An 11537-nucleotide genomic window follows, 5' to 3' on the forward strand; every position below is an offset into this window, starting at 1 on the left:
CAATTTCATCAAAAAGCCTAAGCATACAATCCTTAACTTTCACAAATAATACTTTCAATTCGAACAAACACTAAGTTAAGGCATATATGAGTTTAGCATAATCAATGAATTACTTTAATTCCACTTAGAACACTTACGAGTCAACAAAAGTCAAAATCTCCAATTCAAGAACCCTAATTCTCAATTTATTCAAAACCATGTGTTTCAACAAGGGTTCGGGGCAAATTTCTAGTGTATGCTAGTAATTAAACTTCAAAACATCTCAATTTAATCAATTAATGTTCAAAAATTCGAAACCCCTAAATTCATGAAGAACCCTAATTTCTAAAGTAAAGACTTGAGCAATTAATCATGAAATTCGAGCATGAATAAGGATTAGTAACAATAATAAGCATATAATGACCAAAAACATGAAGATTCAAACATCCCCACACTTAGAGCAAGCTAAATCCGAATTTGAGAATGAAGAACACAAGAATCATAAAGAAATGAAGATTAATCTTACCTTTCTCATGTTGATAGACGGATTAGAGAAAGATGGGATTAATCGGTTGATTTAGTGTTTAGAGATGGAATCCTTGAGAGAAAATGAGATGAGAGTCGGAGTTGTAGGTGAAAAAATGAGAATAATTGATAAACTCCCGTATTTGTGCATAAAAAATAGAAAGGCAGCAATATTCAGACACAGATGCGGCGCATCTGGCTCAGATGCGGCGCATCTGCAGCAGATGCGGTGCATCTGGTGGCCAAAAGCGGTGCATGACCCATTCTCAGTGCATTTAAAACTGTCAGGATTTTTCTTGTCTACAGATGCGGCGCATCCATCACAGATGCGACGCATCTGGCCCTGTTTCACAAGTTTTCGATGTTTTTCTGTGTTTTAAACATTGCGGAAGGTCCCTAAACAACTTGGTTCATACAAAAACTCGAAAAATCACTCAAAACAATCAATCCTAAGAAACGAGACACACGAATGGGACTATTTACAATTTGTGAAGTTTATTAGCGAGTCGTTCACGCGACTCCTTCCCAAGCTAATTAGCCTTGGGGAAGAAAGTGATGTCATCTTGAACCGTGGTGTCAACTCTATTAAAATAGAGTTTCAGTCGATGACCATTCACTTTAAAAGTGTTCCCGTTTCTAAACAATTCAACATATCCCGATGGGAATGCTTGTTTCACCAAATAAGGTCCCGTCCATCGGGATTTCAACTTTCCTGGAGAAAATTTAAATCGTGAGTTAAAAACCAAAACCTTGTCACCGGTTTCAAACTCTTTCATTCCTTTTAGTCGAGCATCATGCCATCTTTTTGTTTTCTCCTTATACGAGCTTGAATTCTCGTATGCTTCCAATATTAATTCTTCCAATTCATGCATTTGCAGGAATCGATTTTCACCAGCCTTTTCCATATCCAAATTACAAAGCTTCAACGCCCAGTATGCTCTATGTTCCACTTCAACCGGAAGATGACACGATTTACCATATACAAGTCTGAAAGGTGTGGTACCGATTGGTGTTTTAAACGCAGTCCTAAAAGCCCAAAACGCATCATCTAACTTGCGTTGCCAAATCTTAGGGTTGTTATCAACCGTCTTCTTAAGTATACTTTTTAAGGCACAATTCGTGTTCTCCACTTGACCACTCGTTTGCGGGTGGCACGGAGTAGAGAAACGGTGAGCTACGCCATACTTCTTCAACACCTTTTCAAGAAGGTTGTTGGCAAAATGTGTTCCTCGATCAGATATGAGCGCCTTTGGAATTCCAAAGCGCGAGAAGAGATTTTTCAAGAAGTTTACCACCACCCTAGCATCATTTTGATGTTATGCGAGGTCTATACGAAATACTATTATTTTTAATACGAAATACGGTACAATTTACACAAGTTTTATTATTTAATTATAGATGGAATATATCTAAACCTTACTACAACACTTACAGGCAGTGTACCTAATCATAGAGTAGTGTAGTTTTTAGTAAGTCCGGTTCGTTCCACATGGAGCTAGCTGAGTTTAACGCTATATTTTTAACAACCATATTTATATAAAATATATATAATTATATATAGTAATATTATTATAAAAGGGGGTTTTTACCGTTTAATGACCGATTTGTCGATTTTATATTTTAAGCGTAAAAATAAATGATAAAAATTAAAGTGCGTACAAAAATACAAATAAAGCATTAAAAAAATTGCGATAAAGTAAATTGCAGTAAATAAAATGACAGTAAATAAAAGTACGATGAAATATGAAATAAAACAATTATGCTTATTTAAACTTCCGTAACCATGATGTTTGACGTTTTGATCTTAATTTATTTATCTGGGTTAATTGTCCTTTGTCCTGGATTTATTTGATACCTATCTGGTTTTTGTCATAATAGTCCATCGGTCATAATTATAAAATGCTCGTCAAATTAACCTTATTTCCGAAGTCAAATATTCCAACTAATTAGGGATTCGAACTGTAACAAGGTTTTAATACTTTGTTTAATGATTACACCAGGTTATCGACTTCGTATAATCCAAGGTTTTAATACTTTGTTAACAATTACACCAATTACCCTTGTATGTAATCCACCCCTGTTTTATTAAGATATGAACATTAATTTACCCACTTGATCAGTTTGAATAATCAATTACCCAACCCGAATAATTAATTAAATGATCGTAAAAGATGTCGTATAAACGTCACTAAATAGGACATGCATAATCATTTAATAATTATTAGATTAACTAATTTGAAGATAGGTTCGACAGATTCTAATGAGTTGTCATTCGATTAGACAATACCCCCATCGATTATTAGTCCATAGTCCAATGTCCACAAGTGTCGGTCTTTTGTCCAAACCTCAATTATGGTACAAAATCCAATAACCCCGTCTTAATATTTAGCCCAACATCACGATTACTTCGGCTCAAATAAGCATAATAATAACTTAGTTACGAGAAATTAATTTAAAAAGGAAGAACATAGCTTACAGTGGTGATTAATAGCGTAGCGTTACACGGACAGAACTCTGACTTTAAAACCTTAAAACATTCGCTAACATAACCTTATTATTATTAAACTTAAATTAAAATTATAATTATAAAATATAAATATATCGTAGATAGATAGGTAGGAAAAGGTGTAAGGAAATCGATCAGAATGCGCGGCCTTTTATAGGCCCACTTTGAACTGTACAGCTCCGCGAGTGCGGAGGTTTTGTCCTTACAGCTCCGCGAGTGCGGAACTTCGGATTCCAGCTCACCAAATGAATTAAAAATGGGCTGCTTTGATTAAAATAATATATAATATATATATAATTAATTATATATAATATTATATTCTTGTGCATAGTTGACTTGTAATCTTAGCTCCGTTGAGTCGCACGTTGATAGTTGGTTCATGTCTCGGTTCCGGATGTTCAAACGCCTTTTCGTATAATTTAATATCTTGTACTTTGCGTTTTGCGACTTGTACTCTTGTAATTTTTAGACGTTTCTTATCAATAAATGGAACCACTTGGAGTGTATCTTGTGCATTTGAGCTTTTTGGTCATTTGCATCTTCAAATCGTCGTTTTCTTCTTTTGTCTTCGCACTTATTTATTTAAACGATTATTACATAAAAATAGAACAATAGTAACTAAAAGCTTTACATATTAGAAGGATATTGATACTAAATATATGTTCATTTGGAGCACTATCAAATATCCCCACACTTGAACGTTGCTTGTCCTCAAGAATACAGAACTTGAAATTAAAATCACACTTCACTCGAATCACTTTTTTATTTTCACACTTTATACATCAGTGATTTTGATACGGCGGTATACACAATGATAGTAACGATGTGGTTTACAGTCCCACATGACTATAAAAATTTAGATCTTTTAAGGAAATTGGATCTTTATGAAAATATTTGATCTTTTGAAAATTCATTCTAGCTTTTACCCTAGATAAGTTTTCCAGAATAACCCTTCACCGGTGTTTGCAAAATGCTTTTTTGGATTTTGTGGGTTTCAGATTTGAAAATTTTAGTTCCAAACTTGTGGTTTTGTGTCACCCACTTGCTAACCTTGTATTAGGAAAGCAACACGTCCAGTATACTTGCTCCGTATATTACCTTTCGGTAAACTACCGTCCGGTTGTAAAGGAAAGCGATGAACAAGAATTTGTTAAGGCAATGTCTAATGACATGCAGTTAATCATGGTCCAAAACGTGTCGGATGCAATTACTATTCTTTGTAGGAGCAATAGTAAAGATCACCCTAAAAATTTTCGGTCTGGCACAAGGTCCTGTCTTCGACCATGCTATGCAACCACCGTTCTTACGGTTGACACCCGATTCGGTTCAGGTGACCTAATGAATTTCGGTGAATTCTTAGGATTTTACGTTCAATGGTAATGAAAGCATTGAAAATAGGTTTTCAGAAAACAAATCGGTTTTAATTTTGATCAAAATATTTTCTCATTCAAGCTCGAGTTTAGATATCATCGAATTCCATGAGTTTGTAATTCTCAATCTTTAAGGTCAATCTCAATGATTGAGTAATATCAGGCTTAAAAGATGATTTTTAATCTTTAAGGAGATTATCCTTTCTGGGGGTCTGATTCATTAGTCTTATCAAGCTAATTTGCACGGCTCCCTCCCCATTTTACGAGACAGATCCTCTCATGGATAGGATAAGTCTGACCACTTGGCAACCCTGTTTGATGCTGAGGTCCGTGGATTTCCTGCTGATTTTAGAGATGACTTTTCTAGATTTTTTGTCAACCTACAGCTGGTTTGGACGACAACTTCCTGACGGAAATCAAGAAGCGCATTTCTTTTTCGGAAGACTTTACTTCCTTTAATGATGGAATTGATTCATCATGTAGATTCATCTTTCTTTCAAATATATTACAGTAAATCGGGTAAAACTGATTAGTTTAGTCCAAAACAAAAGTACCTGCAATAATCTTGTACAAAAATATGTGATATCTGTTTTAAAGAACTTGGTGCATTCTTCCCACACTTAGCTTTTATTTATTCTTTTCTTTGCCTTTTTATTCTCTTCTATTCCATTTTAAATGAATTCTAGCGTTTTGGGTTGTTTCTCAATTTATGTCCTTTCCGAGGTAATAATAATTTCGATACTATCACCTAATTTTATCGTTCATAAATATGTATAAACATGATTTTGAATTCATTTAATTGAAATTTTTTTTCAAAATTTCACAAAATTTGGCAATTAAACTAAGTGTAAACCCGAGAGAATTTATAACCTTTCCCCACACTTGAGATCATGCAATGCCCTCATTTGCATGAAATCAGACTATAATTATAAATTCGTGAGGGTGATTAGTGTAGAAAAATGATTAAAAATACCGAGTTTGCAAACATATTGTTTTATATCACATTTGATATTTTACGTCTTGTCGTTAAAATTAGTAGCTTTTGCTGAACTTAATGCCAGTCTTTGAAAGTGCGTTGTTTTACCCTGGTTTGTGCATAAGATAAACTACAAACATATATATACATAATATTTTTTTATATAAAACCTTTATTTATTAAAATAATTTAAATGAATAATTTTATAACATTTTGTTTCCTTTTACTTTAGGTAGTTTCGGTACGTTTACCTAGTCCGTCCCTCAACAAAATTTAAAATTTGTCGTTTTTAAAGCGATTGTTTTAAAAGCAAAGATTTTTGGGTTTTTTTAATTTTTTTGGTATACTTTAGATCAATAAAATTAAAAAGAATGTTAACAAAATTTTTTGCCCCGCCCTCGGGTAAAGCAATTTCGATTCTATGATCTAGTCTTTAACTTACGACGAATTTTAGAAATCATTTTTTTAAAACTTAGTGAAATAAGGTAAATTTTGTTTTTTTAAATTTCACACAAAACTTAAATTTAAAATGCATATTAATTTCATACAAAACCTACAAAACAAAAAATTCAGAATGGGGGAAGAAAACTAGTTCTTTAGTGTCTGCTAGTGGAAAAGACCAATCGGATTCCATTCTCGGAACTATACGAGAACAGAACAACTAACTCTAGACAACATTTTCTTTTTAGAACATTTGAATCTCCCCACACTTAGGTAGCCGTGGTGTCGAAATTGTGGTTAACTTCATTGTCAATTTCTCTTGGACCATAATCAACTTGCATATCTGTGACTTTTGCTTTAAGTCATTGGTCGGATTCTTGTGTAATATCCACAAATTCAACTAGTTTTGTCTTTTCTTTAGGCAATAGATTGGATACTAACCGGTTACATAACTTAAAGTTTCCCTTGGTTCTAGCATCGCGAATCCGTTTAATAAGTTTCTTCATTGAACTGTTAATAACGGGGTTATTTAATTTCGTATCAACAATGGGGTTCTTTGTTATCAGCTCATCATTAGGTGTTACTTTATCTTCCCCACACTTAGGTGTATTATTATTTTTAAGCACTACCGTTGGAGTTGGTAAAACAATATGGTTTTTACCAATCGTTTTTGGTTCAACGGTTTTGGTTGGTGGAGGTTTAGACTTTCGACTCACAAAGGTGATCGATTTTTCATCATTACTAAGTGTCATTCTACCCTCTCTTACATCAAATAATGCCCCGGTAGACGCTAAGAATGGTCGACCTAAAGTTAGAGGAATGTTTGGGTCCTCTTCTATGTCAATGACAATAAATTCGACTAGAAAAGTTAAATTACCCACTTGAACGGGTAGGTTGTCAGCAATTCCAATTGGGTGCCTAATGATTTGATCAAAGAGTCAAACACCCATTTCTGTTGGACTTAACTCACCTACTCCTAATCTCTTATATAATGAAAGAGGCATAACACTTATACTCGCACCTAAATCTGCTAGTGTATCATACATGACACAATCACTAAGTAGACAAGGAACAATAAATTCACCCAGATCACCCACCCTGGGTGGAGGTTTTGGTGAAACTATCTTCACCGGGTTTACTTCTATGGTTTTTGTTTCTTGCACTTTCTTATTCTTCTTCTTCTTTCCAGAGGTATCACAAACTTTATTACCTATTACTTGCTCATACTCAACTCCTTTTCTTGAAAACGGGATGGGTGGTCTGTATGGTGCCATCACTGGCTTTACATACTCGGGTAGTGGTGGTGGCGTAACTTCTTCATTGTTACTCACATCGAAAACCTTCCCATCTTCTGATGGTGGTTTTTTAGAATTTTTTGACACCATATTAACATTCTCATTTCGAGAATTTACTTCAGTATTACTCGGTAGCTTTCCTTGTTCCCTCTCACTCATCATGCTAGCAAGAGTACCTACGTGGTTTTCTAGATTCAAAATGGAAGCTTGTTGAGTTCTTAATGACTGATCAAACCTCTCATTCGTTTGGGTTTGAGTTGCAATAAATTGTGTTTGAGATTCAACTAGCTTTTGTACCATTTCTTCCAGATTTGGCCTTTTCTCTTCGGTTTGTTGTGGTGGTTTATACAAGCCTGGTCTTTGTTGATTGAAAGTGTTGTTTTGAGTTGGTTGGTTATTTGGACCTTGTTGGTTATACGAGTTATTGTTGGATCCATTTGGATTGTAAAGAATGTTTTGATTTTGATTGAAGTTTGGCCTTGGCGATTGATAATTATTTCCCGGCCTTTGGTTCATGTAGGAAACATTCTCACGTTGTTCCATCGTTTGTTCATTGTGACAATCTTTCGTTAAGTGTGGTCCACCGCATTGCTCACAACTGATTCGTATTGCGTGAATATCTTTATTCATCTTTTCCATTCGTCTCTCGAAAGCATCTATTTTTGCGGAAACGGAATCAAAGTCATGGCTGGAATCGGCTCTAGCCGCTTTAGATGAACGAAAAATATCTTTTTCTTGATGCCACTCATGCGAGTGGGAGGCTGTGTTATCAATGATTTTGTGAGCTTCGGTTGAGGTTCTCTTCATAATGGAACCACCAGCTACTGTGTCGATGTCTTTTCGTGTAGCGACGTCGACACCTTGGTAGAATATTTGTACTATTTGATAAGTGTCTAAACCGTGCTGAGGACATCCTCTCAACAACTTTCTGAATCTTGTACACGCCTCATATAATGTTTCATTTAGATTTTTCGCGAACGTAACAATTTCTCCTTGAAGTCTCACGGCTTTAGATGCCGAAAAGAATCTTTTAAGAAATTTCTCAACTAAAACATCCCATTTGTCAATCTCTCCTTCAGGTAACAATTCTAACCAATCTTTGGCTTCTCCCTTTAAAGTCCAGGGAAACAACATGAGATAGATCTGTTCATTCTCAACTTCTCTGATTTTGAATACAGTACAGATCCTATTAAAGGTTCGAAGATGTTCGTTTGGATCTTCTTAAGGCATACCACTATATTGGCACTGATTAGTTACCATGTGTAGGATTTGTCCTTTGATTTTATAATCTGGCGCATTAATGTCTGGCTTAATAATGGCGTGACCTTGGCCCGTGCGTGTGGCTCTCATTCGGTCTTCCATACTTAGAGGTTCGGTTACTTCCATAATTGAATTTGTTGAATCCGAATCACTAGAAGATCCTGATTTAATGGTTTGTGGTTCAGGAGGAATGATTAGTGTTTTAGGATCTTGGAATTGTCCTTGAATATCCTCCGGGTTCTCGATAATGAAATTGGGTTCAAAAGATGGATAATCGGAATTTTGAATTGGGGTACTTGGTCGACTAGATGACGATTCTAAAGAAAAATCAATGGCGACAATATTGGCTAGATGTCTTGATCGAGTTACAGGTGGTGAACGTATGAAAGGTGGTGAACGTTTTGCTCGGTGCATTCACTGAATATCCTATTAGTTATAAAGATAAAAATTATTTAAGTTATCAAATTAATAGACTTTTCTGATTTTGTCCACGTTTCGAATAGCCAATAGATGCAGCAGGTAGCTAGGACCCTTTAATCGGAAGCCCACAACTCGCCACTAACAAATCCAACTATTACTACAAACCAGAAAATTTTGAATGTCTATCAATTTAACTGCTTAAAATAATTTTTCGTCGAAATTTTGAAGATAAAATCTATGTCCTAAAAACTAGAGCGTCGAGAAATAAGAGGAAGAAAAAGAGTGCGTCGAAAAATAAAAAGTCGAAAAATAATAATAAGAAAGTAAAGCGTCGAAACTTAAAAGTCTAAAAACTAAATATTAAAAGTTGCGTCTAAAGGAATTAAAACTTAAAAGGAATTCTATATCCAAAACGGCAATAACTTAAAAGGCACTCAAATTTATTTAAAACTAAAACGATAAGCGACGTCGTAAAATTCTAAAGCGCCTAAATCTTAATCTAAAGAAAAATCACTTAAGGGATGTTACGGCAAAGCCTAAAAATCTAGAAATATAAAATAACTACGGCAAAACTAAACTTAAAACTAAATACGAACGCCAATTATAAAAATTACGAATTTTAACAAATAAAAAGATACAAAATATAAAAATAAAACTAAAGTTATAAAAATGAAATTTTTATAAAAATATTATTTTTATATTATTTATTAAAAAGGGTACTACTTTATAAATTAATAAAACTACTTAATACTTAAAATACAAAATTAATTAAAACTAAAACTAATTATTGTTAAATTAAAACCCTAATTTTAATTAATTATTATAATTATTAAACCCTAACAGTGTAATTAATGTGTTCTAGGTTTGCTGCCAGAGCAGGCTCCGCGATTGCGGTATATTGTACCTCAGGGACACTGCGACTGCGGAGTTTAATAGTGTTGGGTTCGGCTGTTGGGCCAAAACAGACTCGGCCCAGTTTAATTTAATTAAAAACTGAATCGGGCTTCGAAATTTAACTGGCCCAGTTCGTATTTTTTATATATTTATTTGATTTTTTTTAGTTTTATAAAATAATATAAAGAAAATTTATAAAAAATAAACTTATATTTTAAAAACTTAAAATAAAGTACAAATACTTGATAATTTTATATATTTTGAACAAACTCTTAAATTTTTTTTTTTTTTACATTTTTATATTTTTATATTTTTTTTCAAACTTATACATAATTATATTTTTACAAATATAGATTAAAAATATAGCGTTTCGCCGAGTCCCCGGCAGCGGCACCAAAAAATTGATGTTATGCGAGGTGTATACGAAATACTATTATTTTTAATACGAAACACGGTACAATTTACACAAGTTTTATTATTTATTTATAGAAGGGATATATCTAAACCTTGCTACAACACTTATAGGCATTGTACCTAATCGTAGAGTAGTGTAGTTTTTAGTAAGTCCGGTTCGTTCCACAGGGAGCTAACTGAGTTTAACGCTATATTTTTAACAACTATATTTATATAAAATATATATAATTATATATAGTAATATTACTATAAAAGGGAGTTTTTACCGTTTAATGACTGGTTTGTCGATTTTATATTTTAAGCGTAAAAATAAATGACAATAATTAAAGTGCGTACAAAAATACAAATAAAACGTAAAAAAAATTGCGATAAAGTAAACTGCAGTAAATAAAATGAAAGTAAATAAAAGTACGATGAAATAAGCAATTTAACAATTATGCTTATTTAAACTTCCGTAACCATGATGTTTGACGTTTTGATCATAATTTATTTATCTGGGTTAATTGCCCTTTGTTCTGGATTTATTTTATACCTATCTGGTTTTTGTCCATAATAGTCCATCGGTCATAATTATAAAATGCTCGTCAAATTAACCTTATTCCCGAAGTCAAATATTCCAACTAATTAGGGATTTGAACTGTAACAAGATTTTAATACTTTGTTTAATGATTACACCAGGTTATCGACTGCGTATAATCCAAGGTTTAATACTTTGTTAACAATTACACCAATTACCCTTGTATGTAATCCACCCCTGTTTTAATAATATAATATATGAACATTAATTTACCCACTTGATCAGTTTAAATAATCAATTACCCAACCTGAATAATTAATTAAATGATCGTAAAAGATGTCATATAAACGTAACTAAATAGGACATGCATAATCATTTAATAATTATTAGATTAACTAATTTGAAGATAGGTTCGACAGATTCTAATAAGTTGTCATTCGATTAGATAATACCCCCATCTATTAATAGTCCATAGTCCAATGTCCACAAGTGTCGGTCTTTTGTCCAAACCTCAATTATGGTACAAAATCCAATAACCCTGTCTTAATATTTAGCCCAACATCACGATTACTTCGGCTCAAATAAGCATAATAATAACTTAGTTACGAGACATTAATTTAAAAAGGAAGAACATAGCTTACAGTGGTGATTAATAGCGTAGCGTTACACGGACAGAACTCCGACTTTAAAACCTTAAAACATTCGATAACATAACCTTATTATTATTAAACTTAAATTATAATTATAATTATAATTATAAAATATAAATATAAATATATCGTAGATAGATAGATAGGAAAAGGTGTAAGGAAATCGATCAGAATGCGCGGCCTTTTATAGGTCCACTTTGAACTGTACAGCTCCGCGAGTGCGGAGGTTTTGTGCTTCACAGCTCCGCGAGTGCGAAGCTTCGGATTCCAGCTCACCAAATGAATTAAAC

The sequence above is a fragment of the Rutidosis leptorrhynchoides genome, chromosome 1, assembly GCF_046630445.1.
Source record: "Rutidosis leptorrhynchoides isolate AG116_Rl617_1_P2 chromosome 1, CSIRO_AGI_Rlap_v1, whole genome shotgun sequence".
Taxonomy (NCBI): Eukaryota; Viridiplantae; Streptophyta; class Magnoliopsida; order Asterales; family Asteraceae; genus Rutidosis; species Rutidosis leptorrhynchoides.